This window comes from Canis aureus, chromosome 2, assembly GCF_053574225.1.
Source record: "Canis aureus isolate CA01 chromosome 2, VMU_Caureus_v.1.0, whole genome shotgun sequence".
In the NCBI taxonomy this organism is placed as follows: Eukaryota; Metazoa; Chordata; class Mammalia; order Carnivora; family Canidae; genus Canis; species Canis aureus.
The window spans coordinates 41,254,067-41,276,906 of NC_135612.1; the positions used below are offsets into that span (position 1 = coordinate 41,254,067).

General features: G+C 41.1%; 1 protein-coding gene across 10 annotated transcripts in view; it reads left to right on the forward strand.

The window, feature by feature from the left end:
• Positions 1-5,520: 5,520 nt before the first annotated feature.
• The window catches only part of CERS3 (ceramide synthase 3), a 121,263-nt gene continuing 103,943 nt past the window's right edge, over positions 5,521-22,840 (forward strand). For 4 of the 10 annotated variants that reach the window (XM_077869651.1, XM_077869648.1, XM_077869662.1 and 1 more), the window contains exons 1-3: positions 5,521-5,603; positions 6,179-6,320; positions 17,142-17,403. The gene's annotated coding sequence lies outside the window, so the exon portion shown is untranslated. Of the gene's footprint in view, positions 5,604-6,178; positions 6,321-17,141; positions 17,404-21,760; positions 21,877-22,840 lie in introns of all 10 variants that reach the window. The other 6 variants (XM_077869657.1, XM_077869659.1, XM_077869664.1 and 3 more) reach the window with 4 other exon arrangements.

Consider the following 22,840-nt stretch of genomic DNA (forward strand, 5'->3'; position numbering starts at 1 on the left):
AACACCATCCCCAAAAGTCCTGTTCTAGTCACCAAGCGCCTCCTCAGGCTCTGGTCTGACCTGCTGCTACTCTTCCCACCTCTTCTCAGGCTTCGACTGCTTCTGGCGTTGGGAAACTTGACCTAAATACTGAACTTTAATTGGTCTTGTCACTGATGACAGTCTGTAGAGTTATCTTGCTCTATTGTAATGGCTCCTTGAAAACTGTTTGATAAAATGCCTTTCCTGGTTATTATCATAACCCCTACTAGCAAACCAATTTTAAGTTTTTCTGATTATTGTAAGGATGATAGAGCTGAACAATGCAGCCTTTACAGCTAACACCGTGTATCTGCTCCTAATTACAAAACTCCCTAGGATATTTTTTTAAGATTTGGTAAAAGCAGTTATCCTTTTCTAAATTTTCCATTGACACTGAACTTTACCAAGTAGTCTGACCAAACTATATTACAGTTACTTCCGACACTGGGTAAAAGACATGTTTGTGTACAGCCAGTTATTGCTTGCATTTTTCATTTTGGGAACTTTTGCTTTGTTTTAAAAGAAAATACAATCTTTTGGTATGTAAAAGAACTGAGAAATGGCATGTGATCAGGGTATTATTTCCTTCCTGGTGAGAAAGGTTCAGGTATTTTTAGTTTGGTTTAAGACAAGAGTCTACCTAATCACTGAAAGCCAGAGTTGTTTTTGGTTGTTTGTTTGTTTTTTTAAGATTTTATTTATTTATTCATGAGAGACACACAGAGAGAGGCAGAGACACAGGCAGAGGGAGAAGCAGGCTCCTCACAGGAAGCCTGTTGTGGGACTCGATCCCTGGACTGATCATGACCTGAACCAAAGGCAGATGCTCAACCACTGAGCCACCCAGGCATCCCAAACCATCGTTTCAAACATGCATTTACTTTGAAGAGGTCTCCTAGGACTGGCGCTTGGGATTGTTTGTGGCATCATGTCAGCACTTGTGTTTTTTAAATGTTTTAGGCCTTCTGTCAGACACATTTCTCTCTTGAGTCCCATAAAATGGACACACCAGCAGCACATTTATTATTGCCTATGCCTTTTTTTTAAAGGTGTTCAATAAATTGTAATAAGGACTGGCCAGTTTCCTGGAAGCTAAACTATTTTTATTTGCTAAGAAGAGAAAAGTATGTTTTCTATCACTAAATTGCTGGGTGTTTCTGTTTGTTCATTTCTGAACACAAAACAAAAGAGTAGTATAGCTTTCTTGTGTAAAAAACGACTGGAATTTTGACTGTCAGTTTTCTTGTAAATTGTCTTACAAAATCCTTCCTGATTTTGCTCTTTTTTTTTTTTTTGGTGAAATAAGGATATTTTCCTTACTAGATTGTGGACAAATAAACCACTTTTGATGTCATATGGCATCTTTTGCTTGAATATGGCTTATGCCCTCTTAATTGTGTGTCACTTTTGATATGCATAGGAATGATTTGAATGATGACATGGATGGGAAGGTAAGTGTAACTGGAAAATAAAATTAACTGGCAACAGATTTTCTACCCTATGGGTGAGTTTTGTTACAAACTAAGAGTAGAATCAAAGTAACATTTGAGAGTAATCATAAATAACCCAATTCTCTCAAAGATCCATATGGGCAAAAAAAGAATGTCAGTACACCTTCAGATGGAGATTTGGAAATGGATTCTTTTTTAAAGATTTATTTATTTATGATAGACACAGAGAGAGAGAGACAGAGGCGGAGGCAGAGACACAGGCAGAGAGAGAAGCAGGCTCCTTGCAGGGAGCCCGATGCAGGACTCGATCCCGGGACTCCAGGATCGCGCCCTGGGCCAAAGGCAGGCGCCAAACCGCTGAGCCACCCAGGGATCCCCTGGAAATGGATCTTGAACAGTACTCTGTACTTCCTAGACTGGTATGGAGAAAGAAGAAGCCATTGGGATTCCATCAGAAGCAGTTCTTTTAATAGCATTGTAAAATGCAAATTAATAGCACTGTTTATTTTATTCTTTAATAGTCTTGTGGGGGTATGGCAAAGGCCCATCTTCAGTGAAGATGCGTCACTGCAGTTGTTATAGGTCAGTGGTGACATATCCTCTGTGGGAGGCTGGACTCACAAATACAGTAGTGTGCTATTTGGAATAGTGATATGTGGAACAGATGATGCTGGAACTCTGATGCAGTCTACGCTGTCTACCCGGACTGTGCTACTTGAGCTATGAACCAGCTGTGAGAAAAATCACTGTGGTATCTAAAGAAAAGTGCATCAGGACCATTCAAGACTAAGGTCTGAGGTTCCCACCTTTATTTTGTGACTTCTAAAGTAAATCTTTTGGAATGTGGGGCATCTGGGTGGCTCAGTGATTGAGCATCTGCCTTTGGCTCAGCTCGTGATCCTGGGGTCCTAAGATCAAGTTCTACATGAGTCCCCAACCAGAAGCCTACTTCTCCCTCTATCTACCTATTTCTCCATGTCTCTCATGAATAAATTAATAAAATCTTTAAAAAAAACTTTTGGAATTATTTCTTTGGTCTGATCATGTACTGTTGACCCTTGAACAATACAGGTTTGAACTGCACAAGTCCACTTATAGTTGGATTTTTTTTATAAATACAGTCCTGTGAATATATTTTCTCATCTGTACAGTTTTTTTAGTAACATTTCCTTTCTCTAGCCTACTTTAAGAATACAATCTATAATACACAGAACATACAAAATATGTGTTAGCTAGCTGTTTATGATATCAGTGAGGCTTCTGGTCAACAGTAGGCTACTCGTAGTTAAGTTTTGGGGGCACCAAAAGTTATACATGGATTTTCCACGGCATAGAAGTCAGCACCTCAGCCCCCACATTTTTCAAGAGTCAACTATATAAGCAACAGATAATAGATTTTATAATAAAAACATAATCAAAAAGTTTTTCCTTTTTAATAATCAAAGTTACTCCTTTTTTTAACATTTTTAAAATTTTTTATTTATTTATGATAGTCACACAGAGAGAGAGAGAGAGAGAGAGAGGCAGAGACACAGGCAGAGGGAGAAGCAGGCTCCATGCACCGGGAGCCCGATGTGGGATTCGATCCCGGGTCTCCAGGATCACGCCCTGGGCCAAAGGCAGGCGCTAAACCGCTGCGCCACCCAGGAATCCCAAAGTTACTCCTTTTTATCGAAGTATAACATACATACTTCTTTTTAGTTTTAACCTTCCAGGTGATTTTTCATGTCATAACTTACATAGTTGACATTTTAGTTTATCCTTTCTTGATGTTTTCTTTGTTTTCTCTTGGGTTGCATATGGATTGTTAATTTGTATTTATGTCTTGTAGTTATTTAGAAAACATACCTACTTCTTTTAACTATACAAAACATTATCTTTTTATGCTTTCCAAAAACATGTTTGAAGATTCCTTTTTCTAGTCATCAAAGCCAATACAGAAGCCAAAAGTATAGATTTCATTCATGCAACATTTCATTAATGTTCATTTGCTTGCCCCCTTCACCTCTCCAGCTGTTGCTAATGTTATCTGAATTCATAAACCACATCACCATTCCCAATAAATTTGTACATTATGTATCTTCTCCAAATTTTAATTTTGCTTTTTCCATTCCATTTTATTATTATTATATTTATCACTATTATTATATTGATAACTTAGTCTTAACTCTTCTTTCCTCTTGATTCACAGTGTATCCAATGAGCTAATCTTAATTTTGATTCCTCTCTGGTAAAGTTTCCAGAAAGCATGACTGGGAGTGTGCCTCTCAGCAACCTTCCTAGGAAGAGGGGTATATTTTCTGAAAGCTTGAATATCAAAATGTGTCTTTCAGTCGCCATTCCTTTGTTGACTAAATGACAAGTTGTTTGGGAACAGTTTTTGTGTTGCAATTTTTTCTTAAATGGTTGCCATTTTGCTCCATTGTTGTTTATTTTTTTATGTTTTAGTTTCAAAGAGTTTATTTTCTTTAATTTTTTATTTAAATTCAATTTAGTTAGCATACTGTATTATTAGTTTCAGGGACAGAATTTAGTGATCCATTTTTCTATTACTGTTGTTCTGGAGGAGACAGGTGAGACCATCCTCAACGGGTTATTTTTAGGTTAACTGTGATTTTCAAATGGTACATCCCAAATAATTTCTTGTCCTTGAAATGCAAAAATGTCCTGAAATTATATCTAGATGTGGTTCTCTTTTGAGTACTCTTACCTAGAACATGAGTCGTTTATACCATCTCAGATGTTCTTTAAGTAATCATTTGTAGATGGAGTTTCTGCTTTTTCCCTCATGCTTATCTTCCTCTCTTAGCACTTTGATCTTTGTTCTTCTGTGTACTCTGGGAGAATGTCTGAACTCTTTACTTCTTTATACCTGATTTGCTTTTCTCCAACGTCAGTTCACCCCATCATCACCTCCAAAGCAGGTGTTAAATCTGTGATTATTTTTCTATTTCCTTGAAATCTTTCATCCATCTCTGCTCGTATCTCAACTCCTTGCTTGCAATTTTATCTCTTCCTGAGCTCTCTTTGATGCCTTTTCACTTTTATGTCATGGAAAACATATTAAGACTTAAAACTTAATAAAACCTAATAATAAAGTTGCTTATTACTAAGAACATACATCACTTATTTTTTTTTTGTGCAGAGAAATAGCAAAAATAGCTATCATTTTCTGAATACTTATTTTTACCAGATATTATACTAAACATTTTGTAGACTTTATATCACACAATCCTTAAGACCCCTGCAAGGAGGAATTATTATCCTCATTTTACTTATGAGGAAATTAGCATTTTAAAAAGCTATAAGAAGCATTAAAAAACCTGAGGTCATATACCCCAAAGTCATTAAATTGAAGAGTCAAGAATTTGAATCCGGGCTGTCTGGTTCCAAAGCTTGTTTTCCTAACTACTACACTATACTATCTCCTCTATAAATGATTTTCACACATTTATATTTTAATCAAATATTCAAAGAAATAATATTCTTCCTCTTTTGTTGGAGATTTTTCACTGCTCCTTTTTAGCTATAGTCTTTGTATTGATCTATCTCTGTTCAATCATCCTTGTAATGAGATCACTGCCTACCTAGACTTAAGAATTATTCTAGAACTGCTTCCAGCTGCCTCTCCCCGCACTGGGAAGTTGTGAGGAGTCTGTAGACCAATTACAATGTTACTTACCCTCTGGGGAGGTTGTAGTGCAGGAAGAAGGGCGCCGTGTTTGGAGTTACAAAAAAGCCAGGTTGGAATCCCAGCCGTGCTATGTACTAGCGCGGCAGCTCGGGCCGGTTCCTTAGCCCGTGTTACAGTCTGTGTTGCAAGGTCGGGGACAGTGCCTGCCGCGCCCCCAGCACCTGCACCTGCACCTGCGCAGGAAGCTTGACGGGATGAGCCCTGGGTGTTATACTGTGTGTTCGCAAATCCAACTCCAATAAAACACACACACACACACACACACACACTAATAAAGGAAGCTGCTGTCATTCCCGTGCACTCTTCGGGCGGCCTGCGCTGGGGCTCCCCCCGCCCCGCCCCCAGGCCTGGAGGGGTCCTGGTCCCAGGATGCACCGCTGCGCTGCCCCGGCCGGGCTGGGCGCACTCAAGTCTCGGCCTCTGAGCAGAGGAGAAAGGTGCGGGGGAGGGATGAGGCTGCCAGGCCGTGCCGGTGGGGGTGTACGCGGGACCCGCAGACCCCGCGGTGCGGGAGTCAGTGCTGCGTGGCCAGTGCCGGCGTCCCCGACCCGCCTCGGCCTGGTCCCCGGCCCCTGTGCCCCCGCAGGCCGAGGGGGTGTCTCGGCCCCTGTCTCCGCTCAGGCCTAGCCCGGCCCCTGTCCCCACACAGGCCGAGGCCATGCCCTGGGTCCCCGTACCCCACAGGCTGAGGCCCTGTCCCTGTCCCCATGAAGGCTAAGGCCCTGCCCCTGTTCCCAACCCCCCACAGGCCAAGGTTGTGCCCTGGGTCCCTGTACTCCCGCAGGCAGAGACTCTGTCCCTGTCCCCCTGCAGGCTAAGGCCCTTGTCTCTGTCCCCTGCACCCTGAAGCCCTGCCCCTGTCCCTGTCCCACCCCCCAACCCCTGCAGGCTGAGGTGGTTCCCTGGGTCCCTGAGTCCACCCAGGCTTTGTCCCAGGTCCATATCCCCATGTAGCCTGAAGCTGTGTCCCGGTGCCCACCTAGACCAAGGCCTTGTCTCTATTCCCACTCAGGCGAAGGTCTGACCCTGTCACCCTGCAGCAAAGCCGTGACTTGGGTGCCTGTCCCCTCACAGGGTGAGGCCCTGTTCCTGTCTGCGCACAGACTGAGGCGGAATCCTGGGCTGAGCTGCCTCCCCTTTGCTGTAACCCACAGGTACTGGGCCTTGCAAAGTCAGGCACACCCCAGAGCTAGAGCATCAAGCTGTTCCCCATCTTTGCCTTTGTGAGTCTTTGTGAATCGCTGGGTAGGCCCCATCTTTTCTGGATATTAACCCCACCCAGGTGAAGAGAGATCTAGCCCAGATTACTGTAGTTCTCTGTGGTAGGGGGCTCAGCAGGGAGTCCCAGAGACTGTCCAGAAATGGATTTGAGAGCCTAGACTCGATTCACAAGCTGCTGTGGCCTTTGTACCACTGGCCAGGAAACCTCTTTGAGTAGACTCTCTTTTTGTCGGGTAAAAGTTATTATCCCTACTTTAAAAAAATACTGAAAATATGCTTTTACTTACTCTAAAATTCAAGAAAATTTATCAAGGTTCCCAGCATTTGCTTAGACTCTGTAAAAGAACCCTCTTCCGTGGTCATAGTTTGGAGTCTGAAATCACCTCTGAAGTTTGATGCACATGCCAGTTTTTCTTTTATCTCATCAGAAAGTGTCTTTAACTGGAATGAGAAAAAAAGTCGTATATTGAATTGTAGGAAGGGTAAAGCAATCCAATTAGGTTATTTGAACCCTATAAATTGTGCTCCATCATCCATTAATGGGTCAGTAAACCAGATGAATAGGTCCAGACTGGAATTTTTTGAAGAGTCAAGATTAGACTAGAATAGACAAGAGAGTACATCACAAATGATATGGATAAGTATTGTTTTGTGAAACTTTGGTTTCAGTTATATATATTTGTATGTATATTTATATTAGGTCATAATATAAAAGGTATGTATTGTGGATTATATTTTAAAAATTGAGTTACTGGTTTAGATCAGGATAAATATGTTACATATACAGAAAGTACCCCTGCAGTAGTCATAACCTATCTTAATAACAATGATTGGAATTGTAGAAGAGTCATATGGTATTTCTGTCCTAATTAGCTCTGTGTTTTATGTTTACTTTACATGGTATTAGCATGGCATGTACCTGGGTATCTGATGATTAGTGTAGATCATTGCTGATATGTAAGGAATGGAACAGCTAAATTGCTTCAGTATATGGGCTCAGTCCCTCTGGTGGTCACCGATTATGGCAGCCACAAGCCATCGTTACTATGAAATTATGCATGATTTATACATTCTTCTATTACACATGTGACCATATGAGGATCTTTGCTTTACATTGTCCCTGCTGAAACGCAGTAATGAAGTTCAACAGTCCAAGAGTTTTCTGGTCTGTTCTAGTTACTCTGCTACTGTCTCTGAAAACTTAGGACCTTGATACAGAGCATATCTGAGGCTACCGGGGTATTGATTGCTACTGACAGTTAGATGGTTTTCTTTTCAACTTTGAAAACATAGTATTTTAACTGAAATCTGAAGCCCTTCATGCTTATTAGGATAATTATTTTCATATTTTGTATTTGCAGCTGTTTGTTGAATGGTTGGTTGGTTGGTTGATTTTGATTTTAAGGATTTAAGTAATGAAAAGTTTGGACTAGAGTTGTTGCGGATAATTTCCCTGTGTACAATTTATCCTCTAAAGTTCATGCCAGATATTTAATTATAAATGGCTAGTATTCTGTTTAGCAAATGGGCCCTGCAGACAGTTTAATATGGTCAAGCAAACTATTTTTGTTGTGACCCTGCTTACTGGTGTCATAACTGCTATGATAGGAGCTCCATAAACATGTGAATGGATGAACATTATAAATTATTCATGTAAACATTCGGTGATACGTATTATTAGTTGTTAGTAAAACTCAACTTTTATACCTGGTTTCTTTAAAGAGACACTAATATTTTTTAGCAGGTGTATCTCTGTTATAAGACATCCGTTGTGTAAGTGAACAGAAGTCATCCTACATTATTGAACACTTTCAGACAACACCCAATAGTGAAATATGCTATGGGACATTTGAGTTTCGAATTCAAAACCAGTGTAATGTAAAAGAGGTTAAAAAAAAGTGTTTTTTTTTTTTTCCTGATGTGAGGTCTCAGGAGAAGGCAGGGAAAGATGCTTTATAGTCAACATTGTGTGTGGTATTTTGCTCATATCCTTCTAGGGTCTTCCAAAGTGTTAGTCCCCAGCACTCGCTGCATAGCGCAGTGGACCTAGGGACTGTCTCCCACAGAAGGAGAGCAAAGGGCTGCTGACATTCAGGGAAGCAGGGATCATAGCTGCCTTGTTCACTGTGATTTCCCTATTTTCGGGCACGTAGGAGGTGCTCAATAAGTAGTTGTTGAAGAAATGAAAATACCATTGAAGGAGGAAGAGCGGCCTTTTAACATATAGCTTAAAATATAAGAGGAAGGAGTGTTAACAGAGCCTTAACTAATATTTATTGTGAGTGTCCTCTGAACCTGGTAGTGTTTCTAGGCTATCTGGGTTCATAGGGTGTTTATAACTCATATCAGAGACAAGACACACACCTGCCTGTGTATGTGTGTGTACATACACAAACATTGATCAGGTTGTATTATGGAAGTGTTTTGTGCTATGCTGGTAGAGAATGCACTGCACGTAAAGTGAGGCTGATGGCATGTATGGATAAGTGTAAGGGCTCGAGGAAGAGAAAGGTGATTCAAGTTGATTTGAGAGGCAGAATCTCCCAGAGGAAATGGTTGGGTCTAGGATGTGGACAGACCATAGGTGGGCATGAGCAAAGATCAGAGTGAGCAGCATGAACATAGCCACGGGCTTAGCCCAGGAGCTTACTGTATTGGGGTACAATGAAGTGCAAAAGTGGGACAGGCTAGATGGGGATCACATTTTGGAGGGGAGCTTAGGAAATAGGCAGTTATAGTTTAGATTGAATGTACCAGCATAAGGAAGCCATAAATTGTAGAGCAAGGAAATAGTTTAATAAAGGCCGTGTTTCGACATTACTTGGTAATAGCATGCAGGAGGATAGCTCTACCTGAGGGATTGGAAACGAAAAGGAACCACCCCCCCTCCCCCCACCCAGATTGGGATCTCAATACCATACTTAGTTCCACTGGGATGTTCTGATCACTGTGAGTACTTTGGTGGCACAAAAGCAACTGATGAGGGGAAATATATTTGGTTTAGAACTCCACCAAAGAGAGTCTGGAAACGACCAAAGAGTGACCAAGCCGGTTTAATAGCCACGATCCCACAGACGGTCAACACTCAACCTCAAGCCTGGCTGTGTTTCTAGTGCCCTATGGAATAACCAGTCTTTTATTAAGCAGGCAGATTGGGGGAGAGTCTTGTTTTTGGGAAGGAGTCTTAGCTGGTGACTTCATGAAAGTTAGTCTGGCTTTTTAAAAAATCATACACAAGACTTGATAAGCTGAAGAGAGGTGCCTGATTCCTTGTTGGCAGGTGGCATCTAGGGTATAGGATAGGAGAGAGACCAGAGTAAAAGGGCAAAGATATATGGCAATCTCCTTGAGATCAGAGACATTGTCTCCACCTTGTATGACACCTGTATGTCAAGCACCTTGTATAAGTACACGTACTGAATGAATGACAGCTGGATGGATAAGGGGCATTTTGTTTTCCATTACCTTGTCACGCATAACATGGTATTGACAGCCCAGGCATTTACTGAGACATTCATCTCCGTCTTAACTCCCAGAGCTTCCTACCTACGTAAGTGCTGATGCAGCCCATATAAGTATATTCAAAGTACATGGAGTAGTTACTCTGATGCCCAACACAATGCTGGATACAGGGAGCACAGATGTTAAAGCTACCACATTCTACCTTCACAGACTGAGACAGTTGTGGGATTAGTTCTGGGGATGAAAACTTTATCTGCCACTTCTGCCTGCTTCCTGATGCCATATTATGTAGTCTTAGCTCCTCACTTAAAATCCATGGCTATGCCTGCTTGCATGTTGGAATAGTGAATTGTCTGGGAGTCCATCTCCTCTATCGTCCCAATTTATACCTATACAGAGCATATAAATATACACACACTGCATACACATATGTAGATTTCCCTCTGCACTCTGTACAGTAGGTTTGTGAATACTTATGCTCATCTATATGAATGTGTGTCTATATTAGTTTGGGCAATCATGCTATGTTTTTATTCTTGAGATCCTCAGCTCCTTCAAAAGATACAATGTCCCTGGCACATAGTATGAGCCCAATAAAATACTTGATGAATGAGTTAATGAATAAATACTATGTTCAGAAAGTAGTAATGGGTGCTACTGAGAGACTTTTACTCCAAGATTTAACTGGAGAAACTAAGACCAAATGCATGATATAAAGTCTATTACAAAGCAACACAGGAGTAAAGCTCATAGATAAAATAAATTAGTAATAGTAATTATAATTATCATCATAGCTGATGAGATATGTCTCAGAGGGCTTCTTCCGATATGCCAGGTACTCTCCTAAGTGCTTTTATGTATATTAACTCATTTAATGTTTCTACAACTCTGAGGTATTGCTGTTATTCTCTTCATTTTGCATGTGAGAAACTCACAGGACTGAAAAGTTAGGTGACTTGCCTGGAGTCACATAGCCAATAAGCATAAGATCACATAGCACAAAGTGGGACAAGGGTTTAGCAACAAAAGCTTTCTGGAAGAGGCGAGTTGAGATGTGGCCTGCCCCCATCACCCTCAGCCACACCCAGGGCCAGGAGCCATATGCACAGACCTTCTGGCTATCTCTTAGTGAGGGCTGTGGACCAAGAGGTTGTTGAGAGCCAACTCAAACGACAATGTGTGATCTGGCTGTCATACAGCTCCATGGCCTTCCCAGAGTACGTGCCAGATGGATTCTAAAAACACTTTGCTTCAAATACTCAGTATGTGACAGATCTAAATCTTTGAGGGAAAAATCTCCCCTTCTCCTAACTAACTCAGAATAGAACCAGCCATCTTCATGACACCCAATACCCACTTCTAAGTTCTGAGGAAGCCCAATGAATTACCTTTGAACACAATGTGGTAGATAGGAAAAGACACAATCAAAGATGTGCCCTCCCAACACAGAACATGGACTCTGTGTGAAGAATTATTCTGACTCCTGAGGATTCAGCAGTGAACAAGGCAGACAAAAGTCCCAGCCCTCATGGTGCTGACATTGTAATTCGGGAGATAGGTCATAAAGGCAATAAGAGGTTACATATGTCAGAGGGTGATGATTGAGATATAAGCAGACATAGAGCAGGAGGGGAAGGAGCTTTCAGACACAAAACAGAGAGGGATAGGGGATACTCAAGTATGAATGTATGAAAACCCTTAGTTCTGATGATCTGCTCTTCAATTTCCTTAGTTTCTCTCAAATTATCTCCCAGAAAACCTTGTGATGCTGGGCCAAGGAGAGTGTGGAACCTGGTGGATGGGAGGTAAAGGAGATTCTGTTCAGGTGCTATGCAGGAAGACCTGTATGACTTCACTTTATTGTGTTTCACAGACAATGCTTTTTTTTTTTTTTTATGAATTGAAAGTTTGTGGCAACCTTGCGTCGAGCCATCAAGGAAGTCTATCAGTACCATTTTCCTAACAGCATTGTTTACTTTGTGTCTCTGTCATGCTTTAGTAATTCTCACAGTATTTCATACTTTTTCATTATAATTAAATTATATCTATTACGGTAATCTGTGATCAGTGATTTTTGATGTTACTGTTGTAATCGTAAGACAACAAACTTGACCAATAGATGTATGTGTTCTGAGCGTTCCCCCAGTGGGCTGCTCCCCCACCTCTATCCCTCTCCTTGGGTCTTCCTATTCCTGAGGCACAACGATAATGAATTTAGGCCAGTCAATAACTCTACAATGGCTTCTAAGTGTTTAAGTGAAAGGAAGAGCCACATGTCTCTCACTTTAAATCAAAAGCTAGAAATGATTAAACTTAGTGAGGAAGGTGAGTCAAAAGCTAAGATGGGCTGAAAGCTAGGCCTCTGGTGTCAGTTAACCAAGCTGTGAATACAAAGGAGAAGTTCTTAGAGGAAATTAAAAGTGCTATTCCAGTGAACACACAAATGATAAAAAGCGAAAGTTTTATTGCTCATGTGGAGTAAGTCTTAGTGGTCTGGATAGAAAATCAAACCAGCCACACATTCCTTTAAGCCACACCTAATCTAGAGCCAGGTTCTGACTCTCTTCTATTCTGTGAAGGCTGAGAGAGGTGAGGAAGCTGCAAATGAAAAGTTTGAAGCCAGCAGAGGTGGGTACATGAGATTTAAGGAATGAAGCTGCTCTCATAACATCAATGTGCAAGATGAAGCAATAAGTGCTGATGTAGAAGCTGCAGCCTATTAACCAGAAGATCTAGCTAGGATAATTCATGAAGGTGACAGTAGATTGTCAATGTAGACGAACCAGCCTGCTATTGGAAGAAGATGCCAGCTAGGATTTTCAAAGTAGAGAGGAAAAGTCAATACCTGTTTTCAAAGCTTCAAAAGACAGGCCAACTCTTATTAGGGGCTAATGCACCTGGTGAGTTTAACTTGAGGTGAAGTTTGGGGGAGCACTTGTTATTTCGAAAATCCAAGGGCCTTAAGAATTATGCTAAATCTACTCTGCCTATGCTCTATAAAGGGAACAACAAAGCCTGGATAACACCACATCTGTTTACAACATGGCTTACAGACTATTTTAAGTCTACTGTTGAGACTTGCTGCTCAGAAGAGAAGATTCCTTTCAAAATGTTCCTGCGGGTTGACAATGTACCTGGTCACCCAAGAGCTCTGAGGGGAGATAGACACTAAGATTAATGTTGTTTTCATGCCTGCTATCACAACAGTCATTCTGTGGCCAATGGATCAAGGAGTGATTTCAAGTCTTATTACTTAAGAAACACATTTCATAAGGCTCTGGCTGCCACAGGTAGTGATTACTCTGCTGGATCTAAGCAAAATAAACTGAAAACCTACTGGAAAGGATTCATCATTCTATGTGGCACTAAGAACATTTGTGACTCACAGGAAGAGGTCAAAGAATCAACGCAAACAGGAGTTTGGAACAAGTTGATTCCAATTCTCATGGGTAGCTTCAAGGAATTCAAGACCTCAGTGGAGGAAATAACTAGAGATGTGGTGGAAAGAGCAGGAGAACTAGAATTAGAAGTGGAGGCTGAAGATGAGCCTGAGCTGCTGCCATCCTGATCAAACTTAAATGTATGAAGAATTATTTTTTTAGGAATAAGCAAAGAAAGTGGTTTCCTTAGGTGGAATCTACTCCTGGTGAAGATTCTGTGAAGACTGTTGAAATGATGACCAAGGATTTAGAATGTGAAATAAACTTAGTTGATAAAGCAATAGCAGGTTTTGAGAGGATTGACTCCAATTTTGAAAGAAGTTCTACTGTGGGTAAAAATGCTATCAAGCAGCATCACCTGCTAAAGAAATGGTTCATGAAGGGAAGAGTCAATCAACGTGGCAAACTTCACTGTTGTCTTATTTTAAGAAATTGACTCAGTCATGCCAACCTTCACAGCCACCACTCTGATAAGTCGGCAGTCATTGACATCAAGATAAGACCTTCCACCAGCAAAAAGATTAGGACTAGTCGAAAGCTCCAGTGTTGGTTAGAATATGTTTAGCAATAAAGTATTTTTAAGTTAAGGTATATACACATTTTTAAAGATATAATGCTTTGCACATTTAATATACTATAGTATAGTAGAAAGATAAATTTTATATGCACTGGGAAGCCAAAAAATTCCTTGCCTAGCTTTATTGAGATGTTCACTTTATTGCAGTGGTCTGGAACACACTCTGAGGTGTGTCTGTAATCTATAATCCATTGTGGGGATTCAGGCAAATCATCTGGGGAGATTTTTATGTCAAGAAGATGTAGTCTTCACATTCCAGGCATTTGTGAAGACTTTGGCTTGTTTTGTTATATCCCATGGGAGTTTCTCCACACACCTATTTAGAGAATGCAGTTTGGTAGCATTTTGACTTAACATTTCTATGAGAAAACTTTTGTATTTGGAAAGTCTGTGAAAATGATAAGATGAAACATTATAAGAAAACACAGTTTTTATTCATAAGCCACCCCCCTCCGCCACATTGGACTCAGTAGGCTAAGATCAATATGGCCCAAACTGTATTCATTAAGATTCTTGGAAGGGATTCTTTCCTTTGAGGTAAAAGCAGATCAATTCCATCAAACTTACATTTTCTTCTCTAGAGAGTTAGCTTAAGGCTTGCAACATAACATGCCACTTAGAATATCAGAAACTGTCCCACTCCCCTTTCCTCTGTGTCTACACCTTATGTGCCCTCTGCTTCTGGCTAGCAAAGCTCTGGACACAGTTTCTAGATCCATGCTTCCTGCTGTGGCTCTGAAGCCATTTTCCTGTGTCCTGCTTCCACTATTTTTCTCTTGTGAGTTCTTCAGGGGCTCTTTATAATCTTTATTTTTATTTTTAAAGATATTGTTTATTCATGAGAGACACCAGAAGAGAGGCGGAGACATAGGCAGAGGGAGAAGCAGGCTCCCTGTGGGGAGCCCGATGTGGAACTTGATCCCAGGACCCCAAGATCATGCCCTGAGCCAAAGGCAGACGCTGAAGCACTGAGCCACCCAGGCACCCAGCTCTCCAGAATCTTGACTGGCTTTGTATAGGGTTCTCACTGCTTTTCTTCCTCTCTCCTGTATTGTGGGTAAAATTCCTTGGGTTTTGTAATGCAGCCCTTTCTGCTTCCCACAAATCTTGTCCCCTAATATTGGGTTTAACTGCTTACCTTTGTCAGAGGTGTGATGTTCACTTTTAAAAATGCAATGAACCATTGAGATTTAATAAACAACCTCTACTAATAATGATTTAAAATACACAACAGATTTAATGCCTTAACTCGCTTCTAAACTTTTCTCATAAAATAAGACAGTTAAGTATTACCTAGACAAAATGACACCCACACAGGCCTCTTGCTCTATCATGCTTCCCTGGGTTCTCTTCTGTTAGCAGTGAACTGATAAAGTTATCAATCATGAGGTACAAGTGAGAAAGAGAAAAGGGAAAAGGCAGGACCTTAGCAGTCTTCAAAAGAACCGTATTTGTATTGATGTGTCTTCTGCAGAGGGGTCGTGCACAGATACACTGGGCTTATGTGTAGGTCACAACTCACAAACCATCAGAATTCCTCACTTCCATCCCCCTGGCTCTTGCACACTATTGCATCAATTGTGCAACAGGTTAATTTTTGCCTCTGTAGCTCAAGGAACAAGGGACTACACCTTGACACTGACTCAGTGCAGCTTATGATAATGGGATTCTTTTGATTATGGAGGAGGTATTGAGCTATGTAGGTTGCAACCAGGAACCAGGTGTCTCCTGTGCTAAGGAATCTTATCAGAAAAAAAGTGACTGGTATAGCTTTATCATCAGGGAAGAGAGACACGATAGAGAAAAACAATATTACTTTTTAAAAAGATTTTATTTATTTATTCATGAGACACACAGAGAGAGGCAGAGACACAGGCAGAGGGAGAAGCAGGCTTCCTGTAGGGAGCCTGATGTGGGCCTCCATCCCAGGACCTTGGGATAATGACCTGAGCTGAAGGCAGAAGCTCAACCAGAGAGCCACCCAGGTGCCCCAAGAAAAACAATTTTAAAGAGGAAGGTAAGTTAGGTGGCAGTTGGAGAAGGATGAACCAAGAAAGGGAGTAGCACGGGGTCAGGAAGACCAGGCAATTCTACATAGTCACCTGGCAGGATGCAATGAGAATCTGAACTACAACCTGCCTCACTTAGTGACCACTCTGCTGGGCGTTCAGCCCTCCTGCCAGATGAGCTCTAAATCTTCTGAACCCCTTCAGAGCAAAAAGAAAGTCTGGGAAGAAAAAAACAGGCCAAGAAGAAAGTTGAACGAGTGTCTGGTGAGTGGGCCTTTACCAATCCTTCTTTGAACTGAATTCAGTGAAACCCGAGAAGCCTTGGAGTCTGAGACTGGCCTTTCCCCTTCTCTGCTTCTGGTCAATTTTTAATTTGCTGTCATCGATTAGCTGACAGGAGAAGAAAGATACCTCTCAGCAGCTGAAGTAGACAGATGGGAAGGGCCTCGAATCAGGCCCTCAGAGTGGGCGGCGCTGCCCAAACCGCCTGGGAGGTGAGTTTTGGCTCCGAGGGGTACAAGAACCAACTTGCTGAAGCTTCCTTGCTCGTCAGGGCACCTTAAAGAGTCCACACCCGGAGTTGTTTCATCTGCAGGCAAGAGAAAGTGAAAACGGCCCCCAAAGGTCTCCCTTCTCAAATAAACACTGTAAATGTAGGGAAACTTGCCTTTGAAGTTGGAAGTGCCTCAAGCAGACAGACCAATGACTGTTAGTATCCTGCTACTAACAGGTTTGTCTTCCATTGTCTGTAAGGTCTGTTCTTTGAGGTTGACATAAATAAAAACAAAGAAAATTACCTCTGACTCTTCTAAAAGAAAAAGGTGGCCAGATTTTTATTGGGGAGGCATTATATGGTTCCCCAAAAAGTGAATCACCCCCACCCCAGGTGCCAGGAAACAGTCAGAGAAGTCACCTTTCTGTGGACTGGTGCTCCCTAGTGGATGTGTTTTGGGGCGTATTGATGGTGCTGGTGGTGCTGGTGCTGCTGGTGGTGATTCAGTTAGCACAAATCCCCACCAACACTCACAGGCTTCTAGAACATGCCATAGCTGTCAGACCCGCTCGCCTTGGGCAATAGTGTGGGCTTGTCAACAGTGTTTCAGGTTTCTCTCCACCGCATAAACCCCTTCCTTTCAGTACAAACAGTAAGACCATCTTGTTCAGTTGTTGACTAATGACTGTGTGCACCAGAACCAACAGCGATGAGGCAACTAATGCCTTTGTAATCCTGGGTCTGACTGAATTCCAGTTTTCTCCTCTCCCAAGTGGTGAAACAGGAAGCCACATCCCATCAGGAAGAACCAGAAAGTGCCATCCAGTAGCTTTGCCTCACGTCACTGATCGCCCTCAGTCAGAAATCTAGACCTGCAACTTTAGAGGGTGGGTCGCTGAAAGAATTTGAGAGCTTACGCAGAGATGAGATGTGTTGCTCTCTGACAAGAACAAGGCTGACTGGAACGCTGGAAATCTGGCTCTGACTGCTCTTCACAGGCAAGGGGCATCTATTGTGGACTGAAGTTTCTGGAAGGTAAGCACGATTTCGCTGATGTTGCCATTTGAGAACTCTCAAACCATGTCAGCCCTGACTCTGTGTGTGTGTGTGTGTGTGAGAGAGAGAGAGAGAGAGAGACAGAGAGAGACAGAGAGACAGAGAGAGAGAGACGTTCAGAATGCTCATTTTTGGCCTGCTGTTCAGAAAGAGACTCAGAAAAGAGAGATTTGAAGCCCATTGCTTGATGAGTTTTACCTCAGAAGTATTCAGTCGTGGAGAGCCAATGCTGAGGTCCCAACTCCTCTGCCCTATAGCACTTGCTCTTTGGCAAATTTACGTGGATTCTTTGTAGGGACAGGAAGGATTGTTCAGCCTGCAGAATCTGATGCTGAGCACTCAGTCAGCACAGCCCGATTTATGAGGAAAGAAAAATGGAAAGGGTGACCACAAATTTCCAGGGTAGCATGGCTAAGGCCATTTCAGACCATGTCAGAATGTCTTAAATTTGGAACAAGGCAAGACTTGCTTGCCTCACAGAGTGGCAAACTTTTCTATGGTAGCTCTCTTTTGAGCAAGAGAGTCTCCACACTGTATCCAGAAGACATTAGCTGATTAGTTCTGTAACTACCAGCCTTAGGTAGAGAAATGTAATAAAACCTTTCTTTTCTTAGTTAGAAAAGAACACAACACTAGTTGTGTACGTGTTAGCAAGGATGTTCTCTTAGGCAATTTTATTTCCTGAAAAGCCTTACACAGGGCAAGAGAAGGAAACTTTTGGGATTCACCAGATGATGCATATTAATTTATTCATAAATCCCTATTATTCAAGTGCCTTTTATACCATGAGTGACGGTTCTGACTAAACAGCAACCTTTTTTTTTAAACAGCAACTTTTCATGCCTCTTCCCCTACCCTTTTTTTTTTTAAAAAAAAAAAAAAGAAAGGGGGTTTCCACTTAAAATTTCATCAGTGAATTTGCTGGATAAAGGGGCAAATTCTTTATGGGGAAAATAGGTAATATGTGCATAATCTTCCCTTTAAAAATATTTCTGCCTTTTCTAAAAACAATTGAGTTGGTTGACATAAGTTTGAAGATAATTCTGGGTTGGTAATAATCTACATAATTCTAGGTTAGTAATAATCTACATTTATTGAGTCCTTGCTCTGCATAAATGCATTGCCCATTTAATTCAGTGAGATAGAATTATGTTATGCAGTTTTCAGATGAGAACATTTCATTTTAATGAAAGGTATAGTGGCATGGCAGGGAAGTGACAAGGTCCAAACTCTGTTGCCTTTCTGCACAAAGAAATATGTGATTGGAGCCTTCTATATTCCCATCCCATCCCATCAGCTCTTCAGAGTCCTTGTCACATGGAGGGGTTTCTAAACCCATGATAATATGTAAATATGCTAACTTGGTATCTTATAGCAAAAGACCAAAAGTCAGTCTATAATTTGTTTCTTTTAGGGTGAAAACATGGTGTGGTGGACAGAATATTGGCTAGAAAGGCAGACAGATCTAAATTTGAATTCCTGCTTTCTGCCTACTATTTGTGTTATTCAGTAGGTCAGTGAAATTTTTCAAACCTCAGTTTCTTTATTTATAAGCTAATATAACGTCCACCACACAGGGTTATTTGTTAGAAGGAATAGAAAAACAGGGTATGCAAAATGCCTTCTGCATGACTGATAAATGGTAGGCTTTGGATAAATAGTATTCCAATAATTCCAGATAAACCTCCAATTATTTACTGATGCTTTTGGTGTGCTAGATCCTGTTCTGGGCTCAGGGGTAACATCAGTGAAGGAGGGAGACAAGACTGCCCAGATGGGCAAATTTGTTTATTCTATCATAGCTGTCACTGACTTTCTTTGAAAATCAGGAACTGGAGGGTATTATACGAGTGAAACAAGTCAATCAGAAAAAAGACAGTCATATGGTTTTACTCATATGTGGAATATAAGAAATAGTAAAAGGGATTATAAGGGAAAGGAGGGGAACTGAGTGGGAAAAAATAGAGAGGGAGACAAACCATGAGAGACACCTAACTCTGGGAAACAAACAACGGGTTGCAAAAGGGGAGGTGGGTTGGGGGATGGGGTAACTGGATGACGGGCACTGAGGAGGACACTTGATGGGATGAGCATGGGGTGTTACACTATATGTTGGCAAATTGAATTTAAATTAAAAAACCCTGAAATTTAAAAAAAAAAAAAAGAAAATCAGGTTAAGATTATTGAGATCCTCCATAGTGGAGCTGATCTGGCCTTGACACAGCCTCTGAAACATAGCAGTTAACATCTTAGGTTAGGAGTCCCCCAAAGCATAGTGAAATCAGGCAAAAAGCAAGAACATCAGATACCTCTTTTGCAAGGATCAGTTTATTGTGCTAATCATTGCAGAGTTATAGGAAAGATATGTTTCTATTCATGCCTTCACACACACACACACACACACAGTTCATTTGAGTTTTCTTAGGCCCTCAAGGCATCGCTGACAGGCTGTGCATGGGAGGAGGGTCTGGCTCCAAGGTCGCATAAAATAGAGTGTAGTATGGCAGCCATTCATTTACCTTGGGCTCCAGGCCATCTGTACAACAGCCCTGGGCTTTCCAAGGCCTCCCCAATGTAAATTTAGGGATGTAGTCCAAAGGCTGGACTGGAGATAATATACCTTTATAAAGGTGGATTTGGACAAAAGCGATTGACTTATTTACTGCCTAAAAGCCTATAGTCAAGTGCATAAGACGGGCTAGTTGGCAACAAGAATGGTGTTTTGGCAACCTGTCCCTAATTTTAGATCCTGATGAATTGTAGATTATAGCAGACAGGTAGAGGAATATAGGAAAGCTCCCTTTGGAATCAAACGCAGGTCTCCCTTCTCTTAGAAATAGCTGCATAGAGACGCCTGGGTGGCTCAGTGGTTGAGCGTCTGCCTTTGGTTCAGGTCAGGATCCCAGGATCCTGGGATTGAGTCCTGCATCAGGCTGCCTACAGGGAAGGGAGCCTGCTTCTCCCTCTGCCTATGTCTCTGCCTCTCTCTCTGTGTCTTTCATGAATAAATAAATGACATCTTAAAAAGAAAGAAAGAAACACCTGCACAGCCAGTACGCCAACCTTTTTGGTCCTACATGACCCAAGTTTGTTGTTTTATTTACTTGGAGGACTCAGAATGATTGAAGATATCTTTGGGGCAGCCCTAGACTAGACCAGACTATTGGCATTATGAAAGAAGCCTGTCTAAAGTAGCAAGGCTTATTTTCCTAAGCTCTATGCAACAGTCAATCTCATCATTTTGTGGGTCATACTATATATATTGCCTTAAGATTGCATCTTGCAGCAGATTTTTTAAAATTATGAACCAAGCTAAAAAACCTAATTAAAATAAAATAAGGCTTAGATATAAAACCTTCAAATGGCAAGTGAATGGGGGTATCAAGAATCTTTGACCTTGTACAACACTTTAACAGCCAAAATTCTCTATAGGGCTTTCTGTTATTGGTAGACAGATGTTTGATCATAAATGGACTTCAGCAATCACTGTGTTTTTTGTTTTGTTTTAAAGATTTTATTTACTTATTCATGAGAGACACACACACAGAGAGAGAGAGAGAGAGAGAGAGAGAGAGAGGCAGAAGCAGGCTCCATGCTGGGAGCCTGATGTGGGACTTGATCCCCGGTCTTCAGGATCACGCCCTGTGCCGAAGGCAGGCGCTTAACCGCTGAGCCACCCAGGGATTCCCAATCATTGTGTTTTTGAATCAGTTATTCCCAAATTTCATTATTATCATAACTTAAAGTCTGAGAAAGCTCAGACTTTTGGCTTGGGTGACCTTGAAACAAATTTCACCTTTCCTAAGTATGAGAATTTAAAACTTGGTGAGTTGCAAGTGTCTACATTCCCCTCAAATGTAAAAAATGTAAAGTTAAAGGGGTTTGATTTGTTTTAGTAACCACTTCTTCTTCTTCTCCTTCTTCTTCTTCTCCTTTCCCCTTCCCCTTTCCTCTTCCCCTTCCCCTTCCCCTACTCCTTCCCTTTCTCATTCCCCTTCTCCTTCTCCTTCTTTGTTTCCCACCTCGCCACTAGAGAGTCTATGGAGAGGGCTCATGAGTAAGTCGAACAGACCAGAGGCCTAATGCATAGTTGATGTTTGGTATATGCAGATTTCAATTCAGTGGGAAGTTTCCTCTTTATTGATCTCTGAATTATATCTTCTGGAAAACAAGAAATGGAGATATCTAATCAACATTTCCAAATCTGTTTAGGATTGATACACCCCCCCACACACACACACACTTCCATGTGCAGGTGCACCGTATAAAAACAAAACCAAAAGACACGTATACTGTGTGGGTGTGCAACCAATACTTTTTTCTTCTCCTGTAATAGATGGCTCTATCTTCTTCCATCTCATAGCTGTGCCTCCTGAAACATGTGACATGTGGTCGTGAGGACTGGAGAAGGGAGAAATGAAAACAGATCTCCAGCTATTTTTTTTAATTGAGGTATAATTGATTTAGAACATGATACGAGTTTCAGGTGTACAAAATAACAATTCAACACTTGTATATATTGTTAAATGACCATCAAATATATCTCTCCTTCCTCTCTTAATGGGAAAACTGTAAAAATTACAGCCAAGGCACGTACTTAGGTTATTTGAAGAGAAAATATTACATGTAGGGGCTTGAAATCATTTTTATTTATTATATCTGTGTTCTAAAAAAAGTACTCAACAAGGGAAAATCATATGCCACAATCCATTTTTTCTCTATAGAGTTCTTATATGAAAGAACAAAGTCCATTTTTTAAAAAAATTTGATTCCTTTGCCAGACATATTTTAGTGGATAGTCGAGAAATAGTTGTTGATTAGATTGATCTTGACACAGATTGAACAATAAAACAATCATTGCAAGATACAAGCAAATATTGATAGCATTTTTTCAATAACAAAGGTCACTTAACATCACTTAATAACTAAATTGGTTTCAATTTCTTCCCCTCAAATTTTGTTTTCTTGTTTGACATCCAACTAAAACTTGAAAAACATAAAATCTAGTGATGCTGAACAAATCTCAAATTGTGCAGATTAGCAATTTTCTTTTGCAATGTTCGTGTCACGGACACATTATCATATTCCACTTTGGGTCAGAGTTACAGGGTTTTATCATGAGCTCCTCTTGTTCCACTAGCCATGACTGGCCTTCCCTAACTTGTTATAAATGGAGATCTGCTTTGTGTGGAGGTCTATCACCAAATGTGTAAGAGTAAAACTTCAGAGCAATTTTAGATGATGATTATAAAATAATATGTGAGCTGGATTTTCCCAAGTAATTGTTTCACAGATGAAATACTACTATCCACTATTATAGTGGATTTCAAACTTTTTTTTTTTGGACCATCACTGATGGTAAGAAATACTTTTTAGACCTCAGCTTAGAAACACACTCACAGAGTAACTGAAATAA